Raw genomic sequence first — 9,223 nt, 5'->3', positions numbered from 1 at the left:
GATTGTGTAGGCAGTTGTTGATATTGTGGAAACTGTTGAGGTTGTTGACTGCCAACTTGGAGGTGCGGTTGCATGGGAGGATTTCCAGATGGTCCTCCTTGTTGTGGTCCTTTTGCCCAAGAGAAATTTGGATGTCTAGCCCACCCTGGGTTGTATGTGTTCGAGTAAGGATCATTCCCAGATTTTTGAAAAGTGTTCATAGCATGAACTTGTTCAGAGAGAAGTTCTGGGAATACTGCACTAGATGGACAAGACTGCATAGGATGGGCAGGACTAGAACATGTGGCATATGCCTCGACTTGAGCTGTTTGTGGTGGTCCACTATTTAATACCAGAGCATCAACTTTCTTTGTCAGGTTATCAAGCTTGGCGCTCAGCTCTGGCATGACTCCTATCTCATATATACCACCTCTCTTTTGTGGTTGGGGACTTCTGTCACCTCTATTTGAATAATCCCATTGCTGGGAATTTTCGCACAAGGTTTCAAAGAAGTTCCACGCTTCGACATCACTTTTGGTCATGAATGACCCTCCACTGGTGGCATCAACCATGCGACGGTTCTGTGGTGTCAGACCGTCATAGAAGTATTGAACTTGTTGCCACTTCTCAAAACCATGGTGAGGACATTTAAGAAGCAAGTCCTTCCATCTTTCCCAACATTCATGAAAGTGCTCGCCCTCTTTTTGTGTGAAGTTAGTAATTTCTCTACGGAGGGCATTGGTTTTGTGAACGGGGAAGAACTTGTTTAAGAACTTCTTAGACAGTTGGTCCCATGTAGTGATAGATCCAACTTCTAGAGAATTCAACCATGCTTTCGCCTTATCCTTCAAAGAAAAAGGAAACCGGCGTCGGCGGATCGAATCGTCTGAGAAGTTTTGGAACTTAAAGGTGGAGCAAATGTTTAAGAATTCTTTCACATGATGATATGGGTCCTCCTTGTCCAATCCATAAAAGGATGGCAACAATTGTATGACTCCAGGTTTAAGTTCAAAGTGTGCTGCCGTAGTAATTGGCAACACTATGCATGAAGGCGCATTAAATTGGACAGGAGCTGAATAATCTTTGAGAGCTTTAACTTCAGTCTCATTCGCCATTTCAACAGGATTATTTCTCAATCGTTCACGAATTGTTCTTTCAATCTCAGGATCAAACGGTGCTAGTTCTATATTGAGAGATCTACGTCCTAGCATAAACTATGCTATCAATATAAGAAAGAAAACTAAACTAAGATGCAACCTAAGATGAATAAAACTAAAGGAAAAAGTTATGAATTCCTAAAAACAAGAGAAAGCTATGGAAACGAGAATTGGAAAGAAGAACCCGAGAAAAGGAGATGATGAATGTCTGAAGATTTGAGAGCTCCTCCTTTTGAAGACAATGTTATTTAGCAGCTTCCTTCCTCAATTCCTGTAAACAAAAAGAAAACAAAAATAAATTAAATTTACTAAAATAATGCTGGAAAAAAAATCCTAAGCAACGGTTAATTTCTAAAAAAAAAGAAAGTTTGTAATCTTAGAAATAAAAACTAAGTTAGTTTCTAAAAAGGGAAAAAAATTTCTAAAACTAGAAAATAGAAAGTTACTTGAAAGAAGAATCAGAATCTAGAATTGGAAAATAGGAAATTTCTAAAAATAAAATAAAATAGCCTAGAAATAGAAACTTTCTAAAAAAAATAAAACCTTAATTCTAAAAATAAAAATTAGAAAAAAAATAGAAAATTTGGAAAGAGATTATCAAATTAGTAGTTTATGTCAGGTCCCTACAAAACAGGCAATAGGTTAGTTTCTAAAAAAAATTTAACCTAAAGTTAGTAAAAAAAAACCTAAGACTATGAATTATGATAAGAGAGAATCCTAAATCTAACTAGTCGAAGGCTAACCAAAAACTTGATGTTTTATTTAAACCAACACGATTTAAATGATTTTTAAACTCGCAAGTATACGAATCAGATGCAGATACGGTACGTATTACGAGATCGTTCCCACGAGGACTGGTCGTCACAATTCAAATCTATGATTCTCCTTAACTAATCCAACAAATAATGGAATGAATTACTAGGCACAATTTTATGAAAAACAATTAATTAAGAACAGGGAAGAAAATTCAATCAGAGAGAGAACACTAGGACTTTCGAATCTACTCCTAATTATCCTAACCCTTGTTTTGTCTGTTGATTCACCTTGATCTAGATTGATACCACTTATATAGAGAAAGCACAATCTGTGTCCTTAATCGGGCATATAAACTGTCTAATTCCTTTAAGCAATGCCATGAATGACATATCCCATGTCCTTGGTCGGGCACATGGAATGTACATTCATTAAGGCACCCTGTTTCTTCCTCTATAGGAAACTTGTTCTTGATCAGACACAAGCACCTATAATAAGCATCCAAACAACATCCATATATATACTTTAATCAAATTCATAGATGGAGAAGTATAGAATTTAAACCCATAAAGCCCACTTAGAGAAAGAAACAAATTAATGACAATTCAAAGTAAATCAACCAACACAAGAGCTGATCAAATTAAGGGCTTCATCTCAGCCCTAGCTGAGAGATTAGTGACCCATAAAATCCATAAAAAATATTAAATAAAATTCATAAAAGAAACGTCAAACCAAACAATCTCTCTCTCTCTTCTTTCTTCTCTTTCTTCTCTCCCTTGCTCCAGATCTGGAATCCCCTGGTTCTGAATCCTTTCCCACGTCCAAAACTCCCCTTTTATAGCTGTTGGATGGCTGGGGTCGGTGGCAGAGTCGTAGAAGGACTCGAAGTGCAATTTTTCGCAGCCGTGATCGGTGGGCCCCACAGAGGCATTTTCTGGAAAATCTACCCCGTCCATTGGGTTCAGGACGAAATTTCAGTCAAGAATTGGTGGTTTTGAAGGTCCATTAGCGCGGCACACAGAAGAACTCTCAAAAAACTCGGTTTTGAATGTCCCGGGGCAGTCTATTTGTATCGCACACGTGTGTACGCATGGGCGAGGAATGTCAACATGGTTTTGAAGCTTTCAAGCCTTCTACACGATGGACGGATCAAATCTTCCATCCGATCGAAGATGGTGGGCCACAACCGCCGGAAGTCGCTCTTCGCGGACGTGCGTAAGCCTTCGCACGTCCGGCGCTGCGATGCTTGGTGGGCCCCACATAAGCGTTTTCGGGGAAATCCACCCCGTCCATTGGATAGAGGACGAGATTTCGTTCAAAGATGGATGGTTTTGAACTTGCGTGGACGCGGCTCAAAGAAGGAATCATGCTGTTTTCATTCTGGACGTCATGGGGCAGCTTGCTTGTGTCCTCTGTACCGAACACGTGTGCACGTATGGGAGTGGAACATCAGCATGGTTTTGTAGTTCTCGAACCCATCTACACGATGGACGGCTCGGATCGGCCGTACGTGTTACCGGTGGGGCCCACAGCGGTCCGTAAAAACGCCTTTCCGCCCGTTGCGGCGCTGGAAACGGAAAATTCCGTTTTTTTGAAGGGATGAAGTCGGGTCAGCGCTGCTGACCGACTTATGCTCGTTCGGTGCACATGCAGTGCACATGTGCACCATGCACATATCACCCAAGGTGGGGTCCACTGTGATACTTTTGAGAAATCTGCACCGTCCATCCTTTTTATCATATTATTTCCACCGTCAGGACCAAAATTAATGTATATCCAGATATCCAGCGGGCCCCACTTAATGAATTAAGGGGCTGATCTGGCCGTTAGACCACTTCCCGAGATCTTCAATGGCTGAAATTTAATATGTACCGTTAAATTATGGTCCCCATCACGTGTATGAAGTTTCGAGTTGATCGGATGGCGGGAAACATGTGATCTTGCATTCTGGACCCTTTTCGAACCCCTTTTGCCTTGCTTTCCTCAATCCCAGGCGTGTAAAATCTTCACTATTGGTTTTCTGGAGTCCATCCCGTGCTCTGGTAATTTTGGAGTGCCAAATCCATGTTCTTAACATCATCTTTCAGTTAACGCTCCTGACTTCATCCTGTAACAAAAATAAATTAAAATACTCCATTAAGCATTATCATATACGTAAAATCTGGTAATTACTGGGGTCTGATATGCAATATTTGACCCTGATCACACACAAAACATGTTTGAAACTTGGTAGAGTATGTGGTCCACCAAGTTCCATCACTAGCACATGACTTAATCAAATACTGTTCAGCTTTGGGTCAGGTCACCACCAGGGCATGATTAGAGACGGATGGTCAAGGGCTCTATGGGTTCCACCATGATGCATGTGTTTTATCCATATTGTCCATATATTTTGATGGATCATATCATTTTAGCATATGGGCATCGAAAGGAGGCAAATTGAAGGCTTGAGTGGACCATATCATAGGAAGCAATGGTGATAATGACACCCACAGTTAAAACCTTCTTAAGGCCCACTGTAATGTTTATTTGTTAACCAACTTGTTGACCAGCTTAAAAAGACCTAGATGAAGGGAAAACATAAATATTAGTTGTCTAAAACTTATCCAACCTTCGAGAGGTTTTCAATGGTAGGAGTTCCATCCCACTATTATTGTGTGGTGTGGTGTTGTTTCATCCCCACTATTTTGTGTGGTTTGGTATGAAATTTCTCTCCTTTTTTAAATCATGGCTTAAATTAATTTGTTGAAATAGATGAATAACATGGATAAAACATATGTCAAGGTGTACACCACAAAGCCTCTGCTAGGACTGTCATTTTGTAGCTAGGTCTAGCAAGGAAGTACAAATGCCAGAATGATTGATTAGTGACCCCTTAATGCCAAGGTAGGTATTGGTAATTGTTCTAAAAGTTACATGGCCCCGTTGTATTATATTTCAAGTCATCATCGGAAAATTACATATGTGGGTTACACGTGGCATTATATAAGAAATAGGAGGCCAATAAAAATATCTTTAAGATATTTGGAGTGCTTTTTCAAAAGTCATAACTTTGGTAATTTCAATTTTAAAAGTCAATGGATAATTGATGAAGTGATACAGTTGAGTTATCCAAAGTTTTATGAGCTAAGAAAGAAAAGCGGTTGAGCACATCGAGGTACTAAAAGCAACCGAGAGACATAGAATTTGGCCCATATAAGAAGAACAGTCACAAAAGGGAAACATAAACAAAAAGAAATATCTAAATAAAGACTTTTCAACTACTGTAACCATTAAAGTAATGGAAGAAGGATTCAGAAGAACAAGCTATAATAGAACTCTATAAATAATTGAGGAATTCAACAGAGCAAAAACCCAACAACAACCAATCATCTACAAATCAAATCAAACAAATCATTTTTTTATTATTATCTTAGCTTATCCTAGTAGTGATAATCAACTAGTGGTAATTCTTAGCTATAGTCTTTAATTACAATCCAAATCTATGCTTATACATTGGAGTTGTTCTTTATCCAACATCACGTAGTTCTTTCAAGAGATGCATTCTTGCGGTTGCTCTTAGTGACCGATTGTGAGTATTTTCTTTTATTTGATTGCACTGGTATTATAAAAAGTCTTTTATTGTGGAAGGTACAAAGTAACCCATCTTTGAATGAATAACCCCACCCTCCGATTATCACCTAATCATTATAAAATTTTGCAAGTGGCTAAGTAAGCAACCAATCTTCTCATAATATGGTCATATACATTCATATTGGATGTATCTGCTTATTTCGGCACTTGGGTTCGAAGTTCATCAGGTTGGATCGAGCCGCTTTATTAATTTGGTCATGCCTGCGTGTACTACATGTGACGGGAAACAAAGCCCTAAACATTTTTGACACGCTTGGTGGGACTATAAACTACTAGGTTACTATAAATATTCTTTATGCATTGTTGAGACTCAAATAATGCATAATTTCTCCCATTATATCTTGGTTTTATGAACATGAATCAACTTAATGTTCTATTGTACTCATGTATGTGTTGCAAGGTGAATTTAAGAGCTTGGATTGAAAAGGATGCTAAAAGCATAGATTTGATACTCAAGTATTATCAAGGCAAAGGATGGATCTTAGGAGACGAAGATTGAAGAATTCATATGCTAAATATCTAAGAAAACCAAGTGAGGAATAAAAAGAATCAAAGATTTGAAGTGAAGAATCCTGAAATCGTCCTAAAAAGTGTCTTTTGAAGCTCTGAAGTCTATTTTGGAAAACTGCGCAAAGTGAAGTCAGTTTTAACAAACTGTGTAGCAAGAAGTCTATTTTTGAAAATTGTGTAAATTTGAGGCAGTTTCTAGAGTTTTCCAACTTTGTACAAAAATTAGAGTTCCCCGTTTATAAATAGGGCTTCCTAGGGCATTCCTAAGCATCATTAAAAGCTTCCAAGAGCAAGATTTAGAGTTTTTAAGGGTTTTCAATTTTATTTAAGTTTTATAAATTATTTTTTTCTTTTATATTTTTTCTATTTGCATTTATTTCTTTCTTGTTGCTTTCTTTCTCTATTTTAATTATGTTTTTCTAAGTTCCTTCTAACCCAAGCTAGAAGGGAAGCATATGGGTTTAATAATTCTTTAAGTTACGATTATTGATTGCTTTAATGATGAGAAGAATGGTGTATGCATGTTATCTATTATTTAGGTTTAGTTTTTTTATCCTAATGTGAGATCCATATGTTTCCATCATATGAGATCCACATTGATGGATAGGTTTACCCTATATCAATTAGATTTCCTAGATATGAGAGGTTCTCAACTTGTTATATTTCTTTGATTTTCATTATCTCATTGATATTGAATTCTTAAAATCATTGGTGCTTAAGAATATATATCAATGGTGGAAATCCATGATTTTTTAATTTTTTATATCATTTATTAAAATATTTAAACTGTTTTATTTTTCGATTAGGCTAACCATAGTGCTCATATCCTAGTTGTGTTATCCAAGTCATTATGATTTTGGAACATTAACCTATGTGTGGAAATTTGAAGCTTGGGTGTTATTTTAATTCAGTTGAATTACACCCATTCAAAAATTCCAAAATTAAATCATTAGTTTAGTTTTTATTACTTAGTTTGTTTTGCATTTGACTTTCTCTTTCTCGCAATTCATGTCCCTGTGGGATCGTCCATGTATTTACGGGATACTACTTACGAACCTCTGCACTTGGAGGCAAGCAATCAAGTTTTTGGCGCCATTGCCGGGGAGAGACTTAGATAGATTAGATCTATACAAATTAGCTAAGGTAAGTTCTTTTCTAAGGTAAGTTCTCTTCTAAACCCTCTAAATTTTTTGTAGATTTTCTTTTTTCCTTTGAAAGTAAATTCAGTTGGGTATTTCAAGCACTAACTATGACATGAGGTTGCCCAGCTTGGGATTTTATCACCCAAGTGCTATAGTTGTCTTACAGTTGCTATTTGATCACAAAGATCATCCGCTGAATTTATTTTCCAGATTAGTATAGTTTAATTTCTGTATTAGTTTTACTTTTATTGATTTATTTTTTATTTTTACTTTATAGTTTGAACTCTCATGGTTGGTCCTGTCGCCTAGGTTATTGATTTATTTTTGCTTTGTGGATTGAACCTTCATGGTCGGCCCTGTCGCCTATGTTGTGGATTTATTTTTGCTTTGTGGATTGAACCCTCAGGGTCGGCCTTGCCACCTGGGTTGTTGATTTATTTTTACTTTGTGGATTAAACCCTCATGGTTCGCCTGCCTCCTGGGTTGTTGATTTATTTTTCTTTGTGGATTGAACCCTCATGGTCGGCCCTGCCACCTGGGTTGTTGGTTAAATTTTTATTTTTATTTTAAGTATCATACTTGCTATTTGAATTAGTGGTATTTGTTATGTCATGTGGATGGTTTATGTCCCATTGGAGTAGGAATTAAAAAAATTGACTCTCCTCCAAAGGTGGACTAATTTCATGCCTTGATCATTCACTTAGAAGAGGCACTCAACATCACTTGGATTCCATGGCAGACCTAATTGATAATCCAAACCCAAATCTATCAAATCCAACTATAAATCAAAACAGAGAAAATCAACATAATCCTCCTCTTAAGGATGAAAACGAAGTTCATAGGAATGTTTTAAACCAACCACGGACTTTACATGAACATTTACACCCTGAGAGATCAACTTTACCATCTTGCATAGTGTTCCCTGCTCACATAGGGAACATTAATTTTAAACCAAGTGTGATTCAATTGATTCTTAAATTTCATGGCTTAGATTCTGAAAGCCCCTACTTGCACATCAAGGACTTTGAGGAAGTAATTGCAACATTACAAGTAAACAATAGCAATAGGGATGCACTTAAGCTTAGGTTATTCTCATTTTCTCTAAAGGATCGGGCCAAGGCATGACTCAACTCTCTAAGACCTAATACCATCACTACATGGCAAGCTTTAAGTAGAGAGTTTTTGAAAAAATTCTTTCCTGAGCACAAAACAAATGCACTTAAACATGAAACCATGCGTTCTCCCAAAAGGGGAATGAACTATTTTTCTAAGCTTGGGAGTGCTTCAAAGACCTTCTACTTACTTGTCTGCATCATGGTTATGAACCATGGCACATGATTGATGTGTTCCGAAAGGGGCTCACCATGGATACCCATCAGTTCATAGAGATGATGTGTGGTGGAACCTTTCTTGACAAGGATCAAATCAGTCTTGGGATTTTCTAGATATGTTAGCGGAGAATATGTAAACATAGGATGTCTCTGCTAAACCAGACCAAACTAGACCCATTCCTATAGAGAAAGCGGGGATGTATGTCCTAAGAGAGGAAGACGACCTTAATGTAAAATTCGTTGCATTGGTTAGAAAGGTCGAAGCCTTAGAAATTAGGAAGGTTGATATAGTTATAGAAACACTTCCTTAGGTAATTTTTGTAGCATTTGTGGTGGTGCAGACCATGACACAAAGGATTGTCCAATAATCTCAATTGTACAAAATATCACACATGAGCATGGGCAAGCAAATGCTATAAATAATTACCAAAGGTCAGTTATGCAACTAATGAGAAACACATATAATACAAATTATCGTAACCATTCTAATTTTAATTGGAAGAATGGACCACAAATTAATGCGCCCAATGCACTTTAAATGACTCCACAAAATATTTTCTTTGGGGCACCTAATAATGCACCCTATATGTCCCCACCAAAGCAATCATCTATGGAGGATAAATTGACCGCATTCATGAACTCTTAAGCTCAAATGAATTAGTATTTAATCCAATCAAATCAGGAATTAAAGATGGTCATGGCTAAGATTGAGACTCAA

The 9,223-nt window shown here is 37.3% G+C and overlaps 1 non-coding gene across 1 annotated transcript; it reads left to right on the top strand.

Annotated features, from left to right (window-relative positions):
* The first annotated feature begins 609 nt into the window (after positions 1-609).
* On the top strand, positions 610-716 carry LOC131228266 (small nucleolar RNA R71). The gene has a single exon (XR_009162777.1). It is a non-coding gene; the product is annotated as a small nucleolar RNA R71 (small nucleolar RNA).
* The last annotated feature ends 8,507 nt before the right edge of the window (positions 717-9,223 follow it).

The sequence above is a fragment of the Magnolia sinica genome, chromosome 15 (genome assembly GCF_029962835.1).
Source record: "Magnolia sinica isolate HGM2019 chromosome 15, MsV1, whole genome shotgun sequence".
Lineage (NCBI taxonomy): Eukaryota > Viridiplantae > Streptophyta > Magnoliopsida > Magnoliales > Magnoliaceae > Magnolia > Magnolia sinica.
This window is presented reverse-complemented; position numbering and strand designations above follow the sequence as displayed.